General features: G+C 44.1%; 1 long non-coding RNA gene across 1 annotated transcript; it reads right to left on the bottom strand.

Annotated features, from left to right (window-relative positions):
- Positions 1 to 11244: 11244 nt before the first annotated feature.
- On the bottom strand, positions 11245 to 18850 carry LOC140205475 (uncharacterized). The gene is made up of 3 exons (XR_011887854.1): positions 18795 to 18850; positions 13618 to 13783; positions 11245 to 12378 (listed from the first exon to the last, which is right to left on the bottom strand). It is a non-coding gene; the product is annotated as an uncharacterized lncRNA (long non-coding RNA).
- Between the last annotated feature and the right edge of the window lie 67 nt (positions 18851 to 18917).

The following is an 18917-nucleotide window of genomic DNA, read 5'->3' as shown; positions in this document are numbered from 1 at the left end:
TGAAGTGAAGAGCTGGGAAGTTAATTGGTGAAAGAGATACAGGGCTGGAGAAGGGGGAGTCTGATAGGAGAGGACAGAAGGCCATGGAAAAGGAAAAGGGGGAGGAACACCAGAGGGAGGCAATGGGCGGGCAAGGAGATAAGGTAAGGGGGGAAAAGGGGTGAGGAATGGTGAAGGAGGGCAGATGGGGTCATTACCAGAAGTTCGAGAAATCAATGTTCATGCCATCAGGTTGGAGACCACCCAGATTGAATATAAGGTGTTGTTCCTCCAACCTGGGTATGGCCTCATCACAACAGTGGAAGAGGCCATGGATTGATATATCGGAATGGGAATGGGAAATGGAATTAAAATGGGTGGCCACTGGGAGATTCTGCTTTTTCCGGCAGATGGAGCACAGGTGCTCGGTGAAGCGGTCTCCCAATCTATGTCGGTCTCACTGATATACAGGAGGCCACACCAGGAGCACCAGACACAGTATATGACTCCAACAGACTCACAAGTGAAGTGTTGCCTCACCTGGGAGGAGTGCTTAGGGCCCTGAATGATAGTGAGGGAGGAGGTGTAGCACTTGTTCCGCTTGCAAAGATAAGTGCCAGGAGGGAGATCAGTGGGAGGGACGAATGGATAAGGGAGTCACGTAGGGAGTAATCCTTGCAAAGAGCCAAAAGAGGGAAGGATGTGCTTAGTGGTGGGATCCTGTTGGAGATGGCAGAAGTTTTCGATAATTGTGTGTTGGCTACAGAGGCTGGTAAGGTGGTAGGTGAGGATAAGAGGAACCTTATCCCTAGTAGGGTGGCGGGAAGATGGGGTAAGAGCAGACATGCGTAAAATGGAAGAGATGGGGGTGGGGTCAGCGTTGATGGTGGTGGAAGGGAAGCCCCTTTTTTTGAAGGAGGAGGACATTTCCTTCATTCTGGAACGAAAGCCTCATTTCTCTTGTTTGTGATCAACAAAGCCGGTCCCTTTTCCACCCCTCACATCCAAACAGGCTTCCAACCCCAGGATGTCTTCCTGGGTGCAATATCTCACAGGAGTGAGGCTGCAGAGAGACAGAGGGACACTCCCGCACCTCCTTGGGATGGTATTGTTAGAATCAGAATCAGGAACCTGAAGTTGCTCACCATTTCCACTTCTGACCCCTCGATGAGGAGTGGAGTGTGTTCCCTCAACTTCCCCTTCCTGAACTCCACAATCAACTCCTTTATCTTACTGATGTTGAGTACAACTTTGTTGCAACTCCACTCAACCAGTTGATCTATCTCGCTCTATAGGCTTCCTCTTAAAGAGTCAACTCTTTAGTCCTTTCACACAATTGCTGATAACAGGCCGTCATTAAAGGTGATGTATCCAGATACAGGCATCTGCCAGTGTTAACTGACCAGTGAAAAGGTGAAGTTCCTGACTGAGCCAAAGGTAGGTGGCCCTCCCTCTCCCCCAACTCATTAATATAACAGGACCTTTCCAACTGCAGTAAAACTGGTGAAGCCTCAGCACACGGGACAGGAAATTACAATGGCATGAGAGGGGAACTAGCCGAAGTTGACTGGAAAGGGACATTTGCAGGAAAGACAGCAAAGCAGCAATGGCTGGAGTTTCTGCAAAAAATGAGGGAAGTACAGGATAGATATACTCCAAATAAGAAGAAATTTTCAAAGGGGAGAAGGACATTACCGTGGCTGACAAGTGAAGTCAGCGCCCAAGTAAAAGCAAAAGAGAGGGCATACAAGGAAGCCAGAGCTAGTGGGAAGATAGAGGATTGGGGAGCTTATAAAAATTTGCAGAAGGAAACTAAGAAGATCATTCAGAACGAAAAGATGAATTATGAGAGGAAGCTGGTGATTAATATCAAAGAAGATATTAAAAGCTTTTTTAAGTATATAAAGAGTAAAAGAGAATTGAGGGTCTATATAGGACCAATACAAAATGATGCTGGAGATATTGTAATGAGAGATGCAGAGATGGCAGAGGAACTGAATGCGTATTTTGCATCAGTCTTCACAGTGGAAGACGTCTGCAGTATACTGAGCATTCAAGAGTGTCAGAAGTGAAGTATGTGCAGTGAAAATTAAGACTGAGAAGGTGCTCAGGAAGCTTAATAGTCTGAGGGTGGATAAATCTCCTGGACCTGATGGAATGCACCCTTGGGTTCTGAAGGAAGAAGCTGGAGAGATTACGGAGGCATTAACAATGATCTTTCAAGAATCAATAGATTCTGGCATTATACCAGATGACTGGAAAATTGCAAATGTTACTCCACTATTTAACAAGGAGGCAGCAGAAAGGAAACTATAGATCTGTTAGCCTGACATCAGCGGTTAGGAAGTTGTTGGAATCGATTAAGGATGAGATTACAGAGTACCTGGAGGCACATGACAAGATAGGCCAAAGCCAGCATGGTTTCCTGAAAGGAAAATCCTGCCTGACTAACCTACTGCAATTCTTTGAGGAAATTACAAGCAGGGTAGACAAAGGAGATGCAGTAGACATGGTGTACTTGGATTTTCAGAAGGCCTTTGACAAGTTGCCACACATGAGGCTGCTTAGCAAGATAAGAGCCCATGGAATTACAGGGAAGTTACTAGCGTGGGTGGAGCATTGGCTGATCGGCAGAAAACAGAGAGTGGGAATAAAGGGATCCTATTCTGGCTGGCTGCCGGTTACCAGTGGAGTTCCACAGGGGGCCGCTAGGAACCCTGTCGGGACCGCTGTTTTTTATGATGTATGTCAATGATTTGGACTACAGTATTAATGGATTTGTGGCTGTATTTGCCGATGATACAAAGATAGGTGGAGGAGCACACAATGTTTGAAAGTGTATGGTCATGCATTCTGGTGGAAGAAATAAATGGGCAAACTATTATTTATATGGGGAGAGAATTCAAAATACAGAGATGCTAAAGGACTTGGGAGTCCTTGTGCAAGATACCCTTCAGGTTGAGTCAGTTACGAAGAAGGTGAATGCGATGTTGGCATTCATTTCTAGAGGTAAGGAATATAAGAGCAGGGATGTGATGTGAGCAGGGATGTGATGTGAGGCTCTATAAGGTACTTGTGAGACCACATGGAGCATTGTGTGCAGTTTTGGGCTCCTTATTTTAGAAAGGATATACTGACATTGGATAGGGTTCAGAGAAGATTCACGAGAATGATTCCAGGAATGAAAGGGTTACTGTATGAGTCTGGCAGCTCTTGGGCTGTACTCCTTGGAGTTCAGGAGAATGAGGGTGGGATCTCATAGAAACATTCTGAATGCTAAAAGGCCTGAACAGATTAGATATGGCAAAGTTATTTCCCATGGTAGGGGATTCTAGGACAAGAGGGCACGACTTCAGGATTGAAGGACGTCCTTTTAGAACTGAGATGCGGACAAATTATTTTAATCAGAGGGTGGTAAATCTGTGGAATTTGTTGCCACGAGCGGCTGTGGAGGCCAAATCATTGGATGTATTTAAGACAAAGATAGATAGGTTCTTGATTAGCCAGGGCATCAAAGGGTATGGGGTGAAAGCAGGGAAGTGGGGATGACTGGAAGAATTGGATCGGCACAAGGTTGAATGGCAGAGCAGACTCGATGGGCCGAATGTCCTACTTCTGCTCCTATATCTTACGGTCATATGGTCTTACAGGATCAGAAATGTGGATAGAATAAGTCTCTGAGCTTCAAGTAAGAATCCAAATCACTGGCATATGTGGTGAAATTTATTGTTTTGTGGCGGCAGGACACTGCAATACATAGACAATAAAAGTGTATAGAGCAAGTAAATTAAATAAGTCGTGCAAAAAGAGAGGAAAAAAAAAGTGAGGTGGTTGGTGAGACCTAATTTGGAGTATTGTGTGCAGTTTTGGTCATCTGCCTACAGGAAAGATGTAAATAAGTTTGAAAGAGTACAGAAAAAATTTACAAAGATGTTGCTAGGACTTGAGGATCTGAATTGTATGGAAATATCAAAGAGGTTTGGACTTTATTCCCTAGAATGTAGAAGACTGAGGGGAGATTTGATAGAGGTATACAAAATTATGAGGAGTATTAGATTAGATTAGATGGTGAAATTATATGATAAAGTATGTAAAAGGGTTAACACATTAAACAATAGCAGCCTGTTTTTCTGAAAGAAACCGCTGATGATCAACAAATGTGCTAATTTTGTTATTCAATGCTGAGCAATATTTCTTCTTGAAGGTAGCTAGCTAGGGCTTCAGGATGCTTATCTCCTTCTGCAGTCATGTGTAGAGATAGGACAGCTCCAGTCTGTTTTGTGTATGTGAGGCCATTATGCCTATTTTGTAATTTGTCTTTCTGGACTGTCATGTAGTAGATAACTTTGGCTCCAGCCTGTCTTGTGTGGGGTATCTGAATGAATATGCCCATTCGTAAGGGCAATTGTGAGTTAGTTGGTGGATCGGGCAGGAACAGTCACAGACTGTTCCTGTTTGAGCAACTAACTGAGTAAGCTCTGGATGCTTTGAATAAAGAGTTTGTACTTATACGGTCTCTGAGTGACTTTATCCAGATTCGACTTCCACATATACAGTAGATGAGGGGTAAATGCAAACAGGCTTTTTTCCAGTGAGGTTGGGAGGACTACAACTAGAAGTCATGGGTTAAGGGTGAAAGGTGAAATGTTTAAGGGGAACATGAGAGGAAACTTCTTCACTCAGAGGGTCGTGAGAATGTGGAATGAGTTGTCAGCACAAGTGGTGCATGCAACCTTGATTTCAACATCTAAGAAGCCCAAAACAACTCACAATACTCCACTTGAGGCCTCACCAGTGCTTTATAAAGTCTCAACATTACAACCTTGCTTTTATATTCTAGACCTCTTGAAATGAATGCTAACATTGCATTTGCCCTCCTCACCACCAACTCAACCTGCAAATTAACCTTTAGGAAATCCTGCATAAGGACTCCCAAGTTCCTTTGCATCTCTGATTTTTATATTTTCTCTCTGTTTTGAAAATAGTCAACCCTTTCATTTCTTTTACCAAAGTGCATGACTACACACTTTCCAACATTGTATTTGCAATTTCTTTGCCCATTCTCCTAATCTAAGTCCTTCTGTAACCCCTATACTTTCGCAAAACTACCTGCCCCTCCATCCATCTTCGTAATGTCTGCAAACTTTGCTACAAAGTCATCGATTCCATCTTCCAAATCATTGAAATTTAACATAAAAAGAATCGGTCCCAACACAAAGCCCTGTGGAACACCACCAGTTACTGGCAGCCAACCAGAAAAGGCTTGCTTTATTCTCACTCTTTGCCTCCTGCCAATCAGCCACTGCTTGAACCATGCCAGAACCTTTCCTGTAATACCATGGGCTCATAGCATGTTAAGTAGCCTCATGTGTGACACCTTGTCAAAGGCCTTCTGAAAATCCAAGTACACAACATCGACCAATTCTCCTTTGTCTATCCTACTTGTTACTTCTTCGAAGAATTCTAACAGATTTGTCAGGCAAGATTTTCCCTTGAGGAAACCAGGGTGATTCTGGCCTATTTTAACATCTGCCTCCACGTACCCTGAAACCACTTCCTTAACAATCGACTCCAACATCTTCTCAACCTCTGACGTCAGACTAACTGATCTATAATTTGCTTTCTACTGCCTCGCTTCCTTCTTGAAGAGTGGAGTGACATTTGCAATTTTCCAGTCTTCCAAAATCTAGTGATTCTTGAAAGATCATGACTAATGCCTCCACAATCTCTTTAGCGGCCTCATGCAGAATTCTGGGGCGTACCCCATCTGGTCCAGGTGACTTTCGGTACCTGCCTTCAGACCTTTCAGTTTCCCAAGATCCTTCTCCCTAGTTATGGCAACTTCACACACTTCATGACCACTGACACCTGGATCTTCCACCACACTGCTAGTGTCTTCACAGTGAAAACTGATGCAAAATACTTATTTGGTTCGTCTGCCATTTCCTTCTCCCCAATTACTATCTCTCCAGCGTTGTTTTCTAGTGGTCTAATATCCACTCTCGCCTCTCTTTTACACTTTATGTATCCGAAGAAACTTTTGTTATCCACTTTATTGGCTGGCTTCCTTTTGTATTCCAATTTTACCTTCTTAATACCGTTTCTAGTTGCCTTCTGTTGGTTTTTAAAAGCTTCCCAATGCTCTAACTTCCCACTAATTTTTTCTCTATTATATGCCCTCTCTTTGGGTTTTATGCTGGCTTTGACTTCTGTTGTTAGCTGTGGTTGTGTCATCTTTCCTTTAGAATACTTCTTCCTCTTTGGGACGTATATATTCCATGATGCTAAATTGCTTCCAAAAATTCCAGCCATCGCTGCTCTATCATCATCCTGTCAGTGTTCTTTTCCAATCAATTCTGGCTAACAGGGTGGACCTTAGTGATGATGGCACTAAATTGCAACTCCTTTGCTTGCCTCCTCGGAAGCAGCTTTATTTCTATCTTTGATATCCCTTTTTTTCCCTTTCAAGGTTCATTTGAAGACCCTGACCTGGAGTGGCACTCTGACTTTGGTTCATTGCAGGAACGGGAGCCACTCTTGGGGCGTCACGACCGGCCGCTTTTCAATATCCCAAGGACACAGCCTGGAAGACTAGCGCGCCTTCAGGGTGCCGGATTTTTGTGGCTCTGGAGACGGGCTGATTCAAGGAAGATCAGAAGCAGTGGACTTCCTGCTGGCTGTGTGCTCAGAGGCACAGAGCCTCAGAAAAAGCGACGCAACTGACTTTTAACACCATAAATCAGCGAGTTGTTTTGTTATTTCTCTCCTCTTGCTGTGAAACGGGGCACCTCTTTTACCCTTATTAGGGAAAGAGAGAACCTGTGGTATGTTGAATTATCAGATGAACGAGTAGTCTTTGGAGTACTGCGAGTCTGTGTCTTTATTGATGCTTTGCTGCACGCTTGAGTGCTCAGTGGGAGGCGCTGATGCTGTTTTACTGGTGGGGGGTGTCGTTGCTTTGCTGCTGCTTATACGTGGGGGAGGAGCTGGGGGGGCTTTGGGATTCTAACATTTAATTGTCATTCATTCTTTGGGGCACTCCTGTTTTCCTGGATGTTTGAGAAGAAAAAGAATTTCAGGATGTATATTGCATACATTTCTCTGACATTAAATGTACTTATTGAAACCAATTGAAACTCCTCTCTCACTTCTCTATTATTCCTTTTACTCCACTGTAATATTGATACATCTGACTTCAGCTACTCCTCAAATTTTAGGGTAGATTCAATCATATTTTGATCACCTTCCCCTACAGATTCTTTTACCTTAAGCTCTCACATCATTCCGGTTCACTGCACAACACCCAATCCAGAATAGCTGATCCCCTAGTGGGCTCAACCACGAGTTGCTCTAAAAAGCCATTTTGTAGGCATTCTAGAATTCATCCCTCTTGGAATCCAGCATCAATCGATTTTCCCAATCTAACTGCATATTGAAATCCCCCATGACTATTGTAACATTGCCCTTTGGGCATGCATTTTCTATCTCCCATTGTAATTTGTAGTCTACATCCTTACCACTGTTTGGGGGTCTGTATACAAATCCCATCAGGATCTTTTTACACTTGCAGTTCATTAGCTCTATCCACAATGATTTAACACCTTCTGACAGTATGTCACTTCTTTCTATTGATTTCATTTCATTTTTTACCAACAGAGCGACACCACTCCTTTGCCTTCTTGCCTGTCCTTTTGATACAATGTCCCTTTGATACTCCTTGGACATTAAGCTCCCATCTATAATCTTCTTTCAGCCATGATTCAGTGATGCCTATAACATCATACATGCCAATCTGTAACTGTGCTACAAGTTCTTCCACCTTATTCTGTACGCTGTGTGCATTCCAATATAACATCTTCAGTCCTGTATTCACCCTTTTCGACTTTGTGCACCTTTTACATTGCAACTCATCCTGTTGACTGCAGTTTTGCCCTATCATCAGCCTCTCCTTGCACATTGCCTCTGTTTGTAAGCCAACTACCTCATTTTCAGCATTATCACTCCAGTTCCCTTTACCCTGCCAAATTAGCTTAAACCCACCCGAACAACTCTAGCCTACTTGCCTGCAAGGATATTGGATCTTCTCATGTTCAGGTGTAAGCCGTCCCTTTTGTACATGCCATACCTTCCCCAGAAGAGATCCCAATGATCCACAAATCTGAACTCCTGCTCCCTGCACCAGTTCTTCAGCCACGCATTCACCTGCCAAATCATCCTATTCTTACCTTCACTGACACATGGCACGGGCAGCAATCCAGAGATTACTACCCTGGAAGTCCTGTTTCTCATCTTTCTACCTCCAGCTCGCTAAAATCTCTCTTCAGGACCCCCTCATCTTGTCTTCCTATGTCATTGGTGCAAATATGCACCAAGACTTCTGGCTACTCTCACTCACCCTTGAAAATGCCATGGATTCAATCCGAAACATCCCTGATCCTGGCACCAGGGAGGCAATATACCATCCGAATGTCTCTATCGTGCCCACAGAACCTCGTCTCTGTTCCTCTGACTATGGAATCTCCTATCAATATTGCAGTTGTCTTCACCCCTCTGCCCTTCCTCAGTACCAGACTCAGTGCCAGAGACGCGGTCACTGTGGCTCTCCCCTCAATAATATCTAAAAGTCGTATACTGATGACTGAAGGCAACGGCCATGAGTGTACTCTGCACTGGCTGTGCATTTCCCCTCCTTCTCCTGACAGTCACCCAGTTACTCATCTCCTGCAACCTAGGGGTGACTATCTCCCTGTAGCTCTTGTCTATCACCTCCCCATTCTCCAATATGAGTCAAAGGTCATTGAGCTGCAGTTCCAGTTCCTTAACATGTTCTCTCAGGAGTTGCAGCTAGGTGTATCTGGTTCAAGTGTGTTTACCTGGAAGACTGGAGGTCTCTGAAACTTCCCACATCCCACACACAGTACAATACACTGCCCTGGAGCCATTCTCACTATACGGTGCACTAACAGATGAGGAATGAACAAATAAGAAGAGAGAGACAGTAACCTACAAGACAATCTACCTTACCCCAAACTGATCTCGCCTAAGCCGATGAGCCAAAGACACTCTAAGGACTGGCACACTCAAAAATGGCCGCTCCGCTTGCACCTGTACTATTTTCACTGGCCCTTTCTAATGAATCCCCTTTGTGGATTGGTCACTCCACAACTCAGAGAACTTACTGTGAAACCCTGCCTTTGAAATCTCGATCGCCACCCTGATTAAAAAGCACCCCTGGTGTGGATTGTCCAACTCAGAGAAAACTGGCTCGAAGGTCTGCTTTTTCAATCTGGAACGTGGACCTGACCGAAAGGTAGCTCTTTTTATACAATGTCTCTTGCTAATTGGTATCTCCTCAATTACCACAAAACTCCGCCTTTAAAATCCTGATCGCTGTCCTGATTAAAAGGTAGCTCTTTTTACGCACTGGCTCAGCCTATCGTCATAACAGATCTCATTCAACCTATCATCGTAAGAGCTGCTCTCAAATCCAGGCAGCATCCTGGTACATCTCCTCTGCACCCTCTCTAAAGCTTCCACATCCTTCCAAAATGAGGCACCCAGAAATAAACACAATACTCCACGTATGGCCTAACCAGGGTTTTAAAGAGCTGCAACATTACCTCAGGGCTCTTGAACTCAATTCCCAGGCTAATGAAAGCCAACACACCATACACTTTCTTAACCACCTTAGAAACTTTGAGGTGGACCCCAAGATCCCTCTGTTCCTCCACACTGTTAAGAATCCTGCCTTTAAATCTGCATTTTGCTTTCAAGTTCGACCTTCCAAAGTATATCACTTCACACGTTTCTGGATCGAATTCTATCTGCCACTTCTCAGCACCGCTTTGCATCTTGTGAATGTCCTATGTAACCTATGACAACCTTCTACACCGTCCACAACACCACCAAACTTTGTGTCATCTGGAAACTTAACTAAGTCTACCACTCTACCACTTCCTCATTCAATCATATATAAAAATCACAAAGAGCAGGGGTGTCAGAACAGATCAACATGGAACACCACTGGTCACCAAATCCAGGCAGAAGACACCACCACTGTCTGCCTTCTGTGCACAAGCCAATTCTGAACCCACACTGCCAGGTTTCTCCAAATCCAATTCCTCCTGACTTTCTGAATGAGACTACCACGCGGAAGCTTCTGCAGTGCCTTAGTAAAATTCAGATACATAATCTCCACTGTTCTGCCTTCATCAATATGTTTGGTCACTTCCTCAAAATATTCAGTCAGGATTGTGAGGCATGATATGCTCCTCACAAATACACGGTGACTATCCCTAATCACAATGTGCTTTTCCAAATGCTTGTAAGTTCTGACCCTAAGCATCCTCTCCAATAGTTTTCCCACCACTGACATAAGACTCACTGGTCTGTTATCCCTAGGATTATCCTATGTACCTTTTTTGAACAAAAGAGTAACAGTTCCCACCTTCCAATCCTGCAGCCAGGGAGGATGCAAAGATCGTCACTAAAGGCTCTCACTTCTCATAGTAACCCGGGATATATCCCATCTGATCCAAGGACTTATCTATCCTAATGTTTTTCAAACGTTCTAGCACATTCTATTTCTCAATGTCAGCCTGTTCTATGCTGATCTCACAAGGTCAAGGTCAATGATGCTCCCTCTGTAGCTGGACCATTGACATATTACTTCAGAAAACTCCTGGACACAGTTAAGAAATTCTGCCTCAGCTAATCCTTTAGCACTAAGCCAGTCCTGGTTAATATTACGAAAGGTTAAAATCACCTACAATTACAATCCCATTGCTCCTACACCTATCACTCTCCCCCTCCCTCACCTGGGCCCAGCAGCTCTTGCTCCACCACTTCCTCCTCTCTCTTTCCAGGCCTGAAACATTGGCTGCCCATTTCTCTCCATCGATGCTGTCTGACCTGCTGCGATCCTCTAGTTATTACCTGTTGCTCCAGATTTCCAACATTCAAGTTCAAGTTAATGTTCAATTGTCATTCAACCATACATGGGTACACAGCTAAACAAAACAGCTTTCTTCCTGGTCCAAGGTGCAAAACACAGCATCCAGTCACACACAGCATACACGGTCGCACACAGCACATACGATCACATGCAGCACGTATGGTCACTGTTATGTACCCCGTAACTGGGTTGCCAAACCAGCAGAAATGGATCACTCAGTTGGAGTCTGGACTACCAGAACTAAGAAAATTTTATTAAAGAAACAAGCAACACAGTAATCGAAAGGATAATAAATGCAACAGTTTAGCAATGATAAACACACATGTGCACAGAATTAAGATAACAGCATCAATCAAGCTCTATCGTTGTCTAGGGGTAAATGACCAATTTCAAAGTGACACAAAGTCCAGTTCAATTTAGTTCAGTTCGCAGTAATCGTTGCCATGGCGATGGACAATGTGGGGGAAGGAGAGAGAGAACAAGAACGAATGATCATTCAGAACGGCTTCCACTCACAGACCGGCGATATTGCTCACAAGCAGCTCTCGGGTGAGTCCTTTGTGATGTCACCTGAGGTCACCGACTGTGACCCCTCCTCCAGATGCGGTCGATCCTCTGCAGTGAACCTGGCACCCAAGCAAGGGTGGACACACACCGGGTTCCCGCTGATCGTACCTTTCCACCCTGTGCGTCTATGGCTTGGTTACGCAACCAGCCTTCCAAACGACTCCCACCGACTTGCGGGGGGGGGGGGGCACCGCTTCCAGGGTCTCGTTACCTCGTGGTGTCGTGTGTGTCCTGCCTCAGCGAACCTGTCCCTTTTTATCCCCCTGCTGGGGTATCACCTGTCCATCACTTCAAGGGTTCAAAGGGGGAGCCGCTCTAGATAGCTCTCTCTCCTGTCCCTTCATTACACATCTCCAAATCGCCTGTCCATCACTTCAAACAGTTCAGGGTTCAAAGGGGGAGCCAATCTTGACAATACCCAGACTGATGGCTCCTTCATTACATCTCCAAATGCTGCTTCATTGTGTTCCTTATCTCTCCCTCCCCTGAGGACAGGTGGCAGACCAACTGTTGATGCCACTGGTGCTAGCCCAGGCCAGCAAACATCTTAATTTATGTGTATTCTCATCACATCACACACAGCACGTACAGTTAAACTCAGCATGTACAGTCACACACAGCAAGTACTGTCACAAATAATATTAGTACAAGTCCCTGAGCGACACAGCCTGATGATTGATGGTGCATCAGATGCTGCCCCACAGCCACGTTTCTGCAAGAACAAGCATGCAACAATTTCTCATTTTATGCTGGGTCAACTGCAGATAGAGGTAATGCAGCTTGTCTTCCAGAGAGTGAAGAGACTCGGAATCAGGCTTACTATCACTGGCATATGTTGTGAAATAGGTTGTTTTGTGGCAGCAGTACATTGCATACACCTATAATTAAAAAAACTATAAATTATGCTAAGAAATATATATAAAATTGTCTTTAAGCAGTGCAAAAAGAGAGCAAAATAAAAGAAAGAAATACTGAGGCAGTGTTCGTGGGTTCATTGTCCATTCCCCATAGTGCAGCTGGCTGAATTTCTCAACTTTCTGAAATCTCCCCTCATTCTTCTACATTCTAGAACTCCAGACCTGACAACACCCTTGTAAATTTTTTCTGTATTCTTCCAACCTTATTTACATTTCTCCTGTAGGTATTTGACCAGAACTGCACACAATTCTCCACAGGCCTCACCAATGTATTATACTATACAACTTCAGCATCACATCCCAACTCCTGATCTATGAAGTCTAATGTGACAAAAGGTCTCTTAATGACTTCATCTGCCTGTGATGCCACTTGCAATGAATTATGGATCTGTATTCCCAGATCCCTCAGTGCCCTATTACTTATCATGTAAGTCCTACCCAGGTTGGTCCTCCCGAACTGCAACACCTCACACTTGTCTGCATTAAATTCCACTTGCCATTTTTCAGCCCATGTTTCTATATAGCCTTCTACCCATATGGCTTCGCTAGCCATTCCCACAGGATATTCTCTCTGCGTGGTGATATCCCTAATCAAATTGCAATCCCACTTCCTCACATACCTTCACCTCTGTTGCCCCATACCACTTGCACCTGGAAACAATGAGTTGTCAGTTCTGCTCATCCTTTAACCATTTCAAAAGTTTCAAAGATACATTTAATGTCAGAGAAATGTATACAATATAATCCTGAAATGCTTTTTCTTCTCAACCATCCACGGAAAGAGGAGTGCCCCCAAAGAATGAATCACAGTTAAATGTCAGAACACCCAAGTCCCCCCCAACTGCCCCCCCATGTGTAAGCAGCAGCAAAGCAATGATCACCCCCCCCAAGCAATAACAAAGCATCGGCACCCACCACCGAGCACTCAAGCGTGCAGCAAAGTAACAGCAAAGACACAGACTTGCAGTACCCCAAAAACTACTCTTTCACCCGGTATTCAACATACTAATAAGGAAGAAAGAGGTGTCCCCGTTTCACAGCGAGAGGGGAAACATAACAAACAACTCGCTGATCTACGACATTAAAAGTCTGTTGCATCACTTTTTCCGAGTTCTGTGCCCAAGGATCTCGGGTCTCTGGGCACACAGCCAGAGATGTTCTGTCTCCCACAACACATCGATTTCCTACCGAGACACCGACCTTCAGTCTGCCTGTCTCCAGAGTCATGAGATCCCAGACCTCCGAAGGTGAGCGAAGCTCTTAGGCCGAGCCCTTGGCATATCGAATAACGGCCAGTCATGAAACCCCAAGAGCAGGTCCTATTCCCACAAACAGCTAAAGTCAGCATGTAACTCCAGGTCAGGGTCTTCAAAAGAAAAAATAGAGATATTAGAGATAGAAGTAGAGCAGTTTCCGAAGAAGCAAGCAGAGGAGTTGCCATAAGGCGTCATTGTCTCCTCCTCCATTTATCCACAATAGTTAAAGATTAGCTTTATTAGAGACATATTGAAACACATAATGAAATGTGTTGTTTTTATCAGTGACCAACATGGTCCGAGGATGTGCTGGAGGCAGCCCACGAGTGTTGCTACGCTTCTGGCACCAACATACTAACCCTAACCCATCCGTCTTTTTGGAATGTGGGAGGAAACCGGAGCACCAGGAGGAAACCGACGTGGCCATGCGCAGAACGTACAGCAGCGGAGAATTGAATTCTGATCGCTGGAGTTAAGCTGCTTTGCTGCCATGCTGTTGGGTGCTGTGATATCACAATCCCATGAGTTGGCCTGTACTCTGTAGCTTTCTGCCTTGCTTGCCAACCTTTTTGTGTTAAGGTCAAATCAGCTAGCCCATCACACCTTCTTTACTCCCTGTCCTCACCATGCCTGACTTCCCTTTTGGACTTCATAGAAAAGTACAGCACCGAAAGAGGCCCTTCAGCCCAACGAGTCGGTGCTGAACCATTTAAACTACCTACTCCCATTGATCTGCACCTGGTCCATACCCTGACCATCCATGTACCTATCCAAAGTTCACTTGCACTGGCAGCTCGATCCACACTCTCACAACCTTCTGAGTGAAGCAGTTTCCCTTCATGTGCCCCTTAATTGTTTCACCTCTCACACTTAACCCATGACCTCTAGTTGACTTAAAGGCTAGCCGTATTAGTCAAGTGTACTGTACATGGAAACATGCAGTGAGCCGCATTGTTTGTGTCAGTGACCAACATGGCTCGAGGTGTGCTTGCGGCAGCCTGCAAGTGTCTTCATACTTCTGGCACCAACACTGCATGCCCAAGAATTAGTAACCCTTACTAACCTGTGTTTCTTTGAAATGTGGGAGGAAAACAGGGTGCCCAGTGGAAACCCATGTGGTCAGAGAAAGAACGTACAAACTTGACAGCAGCAGGAATTGAAGGACATTCCATTCATGGAAGGACACCATGGAGGAAACCATTGCTCTCCAAAAAGAACATTGCTGTACATCTGAAGTCTGCAGAACACCACCTGGATGTTCCACAATGTTTCCGGGACAACGTTTTGTGGACAGATGAGACAAAAGTTGAACTTTTTGGCAGAAATGCACACCGCTATATTGGGAGGAAAAAGGCAACTGCACATCAAACCCAAAACCTCATCCCAACTGTGAAGCATGGTGGAAGGAACATCATAGTTTGGGGTTGCTTTGCTGCCTCAGAGCCTGGACAGCTTGCAATCATTGAGGAACAGAGAATTCAAAATTGTGTCGAAACATTTTACAGGAGAACGTCAGGGTAGCAGTCCATCATCATGAAGCTAATGTGCTGGTTTTAATCTTTATATTTGTTTCATTTTTCTTACCTGCTGCAGTCCCAGACTAGTTTTCAGATTCATATTCACTTATTTATCACACATACATAGAAACATTCAGAGAACTGCATCGTTTGTGTTAACAATCAACATGTCCTGGGGCCACACATTCCAGCACCAACAGCATGCCCACAATGTTCAGCAATGAACCTCTTTCCTCCCACCCACACTCACAGTCGTTGAACCCCATTCCAGGTCTCCATTCTCCAGTGGACTTGCAGCTATGTTTTTCCAACTTCCTCACTGGACTCGCAAGCTCACAGACCTGGTACAGTAGTTTAAACCCTCCTGACCTCAGAGGCTGTGTGGAGCTTGTACATCCCCTCCATGAGTGCTTCTACACTCTCCCCTGTAGAGAGAGTTAAGTAGACTGTTCCTGGGAGTTCACATCATGACTGACCTCATCTGGTCCCTGACCATCAGCTCCTTGAACAAGCAGCACCTCCGCTTCCTGAGGAGATTGAGGCAAGCGAGGGTCCCACTCTCCTCCCCATCTTTCCTGCGTTTTGTAGGAGCGGCATGGCCGAGCATCCCACCACAAGTCCCTACGAAGGACCGTGAGAACACAGGGGCTTCCCTGCCGTCCATCAGGGACATTTGTCAGGAGCGCTGCGTACACAGGGCCACTAGTATTACTAAGGATCCCACCCATCCACCCAGAATCCTCTTTAACTTTCTACCATCAGGCAGGAGACTCCGATGCATAAAAACAAGAACAGTCTGGATGGGAAACAAGTTTCTTCCCCAAGCCTTTAGGCTTCTAAACTCCCTGCCGCATGCATTCGAAGAGTCACCGGTTGATCTGTTCTGTACCCGACAATATGTAATTTATGCACTTTACTATGTCTATTTATGCACGGTTCATCCTATCCTTACCTTCATACGTTATCGTTGATGTGTACTCCTGTGCTTTACACCCTGGTTCAGAGAAACGTTGTCACGTTCCATTACATATACGTATATAGCTAAATGACAATAAACTCGACTTGACTGTGTACGTTTCCTCTGGGTGTTCTGGTTCATCCCTCATTCCAAAGACAAACGGGTTAGGGTCAGTACATTGTGGGCACAGTATATAGTGTGGTGAGACTCGTGGGACGCAACGACACATTTCACCGTATGTGTCACATGTGACAAATAAAGCTGACCTTTACCTTTAAAGAATAATATTAGATTCGTGTTAAATGGGGAGGTCAATGCCCAGCTCAGCCTAGATGGGCCAAAGAACCTGTTTCCATGCTCCCTGAAAGATCCAGAGTTGGCAAACCTAAATCCCAGGGTCACACCAGATTCTGGAGAATAAAATGGCATTGCTGTCTGCTTGTCATTCTCCTTCTCTGAATATCTTCATTTTTTCGGTATAGAAGGACTCGTAAATGCAGGAAAAGTTCGTTGGATGTTGGGGAGTCCTCATAACGAACCTCTACGACAATGTAAAATCAGATTGCTTGCAGCTATTCGTGGAGTTGTCATCATAAAACGTGAATCTGGTTAATTGGCCCTTTGCCCCTTGATATTCACACTAAAAGCAATTATGTAAGAAGCAATTAACAAAATTAAATTAAAATTTTTTATTCCTAATAGCCCAGTGTTACTCACAACAGCATCTAGGAAATGAATATTATGTTGTCTAGTAATTACTGGATGAATCTGGTGAGTATCTGTGTCTTCTTGTGACAGCTGTGTCTTAGTCGGTACACATTTATCTCATGAAGATCTGGGAGATTTAACAGTGCATACAAAGCTTAAAAGACAGCACTACCATGTTGGAGGGCCTGGCCTTGAAAGGCCTAGAGAGAGTGGATGTGGAGAGGATGGTTCCTATGACAGGAGTGTCTAGGACCAGAGAGCACAGCCTCAGAATAGAAGGACATCCCTTTAGAACAGAGATGAGGAGGAATTTCCTCAGCCAGAAGTGGCGAATCTATGGAATTCATTGCCACAGATGGCTGTGGAGGCCAAGTCATTGGGTATATTTAAAGCAGAGGTTAATAGGTTCTTGATTAGTCAGGGCGTCAAAGGTTACGGGGAGAAGGCCAGGGACTGAGGTTGGGGAGAAGGCTGGGAACTGGGGTTGAGGAGAAGATAGGAAAAAAAGGATCAGCCATGATTGAATGGCGGAGCAGATTTAATGGGCCAAATAGCCTAAAATTCTGCTCCTATGTCTTATGGTCTTATAAGTAACAGAATACAGTGGATTTTGGTTAATTGTGACACAACGGGACCAGTACATTTGCGTCTGCCAATAAATGGCTACCCTGATTAGCCGAAGTTTCATGGAAAAAGTTAAAGAAGTATAAAAAAAGGCAAACTGAGTAACAAATTATGTAGTTAAATGAAATACAGAACAAATTATAATACTACAGTACTATAAAACTGTGACAGAGGAATTCATCCAGTGTTTGCAATGAACAAAATAATCACAGGCACCTAGTTCAGATGATGGACTGCCTTCATACAGTGCTATTGACAATCGCATCCTCCAAATCTTCATTGTCATTGTGATATTCAAGATGATTATTGATACCTTCAAATACTTTGTAGTTCCTAACTTGTTGAAATAGTGAAATAGTTTCATTTTCACTCCCAGCTATTTCTGACATCTGAATGCTTGAAACCACGGTGAATAAAACAGTTCTGAATTGCCCTAATGCTTATTTCTCACAAACTATCAGAGACAAAAATCACTGCATTTTCAACACAAACACACACCAACTGATGCTATTTACAAACTGTTCACTCTAAGCACGGTGTGCATACCACTAACACAAGTTAGAAACTGTTCAACAACAGTCTCCTGCTCCAATTAAGTGCCACAGAGTCCCAAATGAACAATGGGAATTCCAGCTATGTTCTCAAGTAGCTTTTGGTCTTTCAGAGTTGTCGCAAATCAGTAGCTGCCCCAATTAACTGATGGCCTAATTAACCACATCCACTATGTTTTCCATCCAGCTGGCTTCATCTATCACTTTCTAGCCATCTGCCTTCCCCTCCCACCACCTTTTTTTCTTCTAGAGTCTTCCCCTTCCTTTTCAGTCCTGGCTTGAAACTTCAAACTGTTTGTTTATTTTCATAGATGAGTTCCTCCAGCATTTTGTATGCGTTGCTTATTGGCATTCAACCATATACGTGTACACCCCAGTCAAAAAAACACTACTCTGGGCCAAGGTGCACAACGCAGTGTATGTAACTCACACACAACATATAAAGTAACATCATCTTATAATATAATATAGTCCACGAGTATAAACTTTAATACTATATGTACATGCATCTACGTAGGGTTTTGTAATATAATGCACAAATATAAATATTATTTTAATCCGTATATATATGTACCTATATAACGTAAAGGAATATAATGCACATGTATACGCTTAAAATGTTGCATATGTACCTGTATAATAGAATTTTATAACGTAACACATTACATAAACACACAAACACATATATATAAACATTATCCTACAGTATAAAATGCATGTTGTAGCTACATATTAATATAGTAATTAGTAAAAAGCATCAGACTGTTTGTTGAGGAGAACAAAGCACCAGCAAGATGGCATATCTCCGCCTCCAGTTATGGCGGCGGCGCTGCGCAGCGTGGGATGTAGGAGGACCGTGGCGGAAGCGCGGCGCAGTTTGGGATAC

Source organism: Mobula birostris, chromosome 11 (genome assembly GCF_030028105.1).
Source record: "Mobula birostris isolate sMobBir1 chromosome 11, sMobBir1.hap1, whole genome shotgun sequence".
NCBI lineage: Eukaryota > Metazoa > Chordata > Chondrichthyes > Myliobatiformes > Myliobatidae > Mobula > Mobula birostris.
This window is presented reverse-complemented; position numbering and strand designations above follow the sequence as displayed.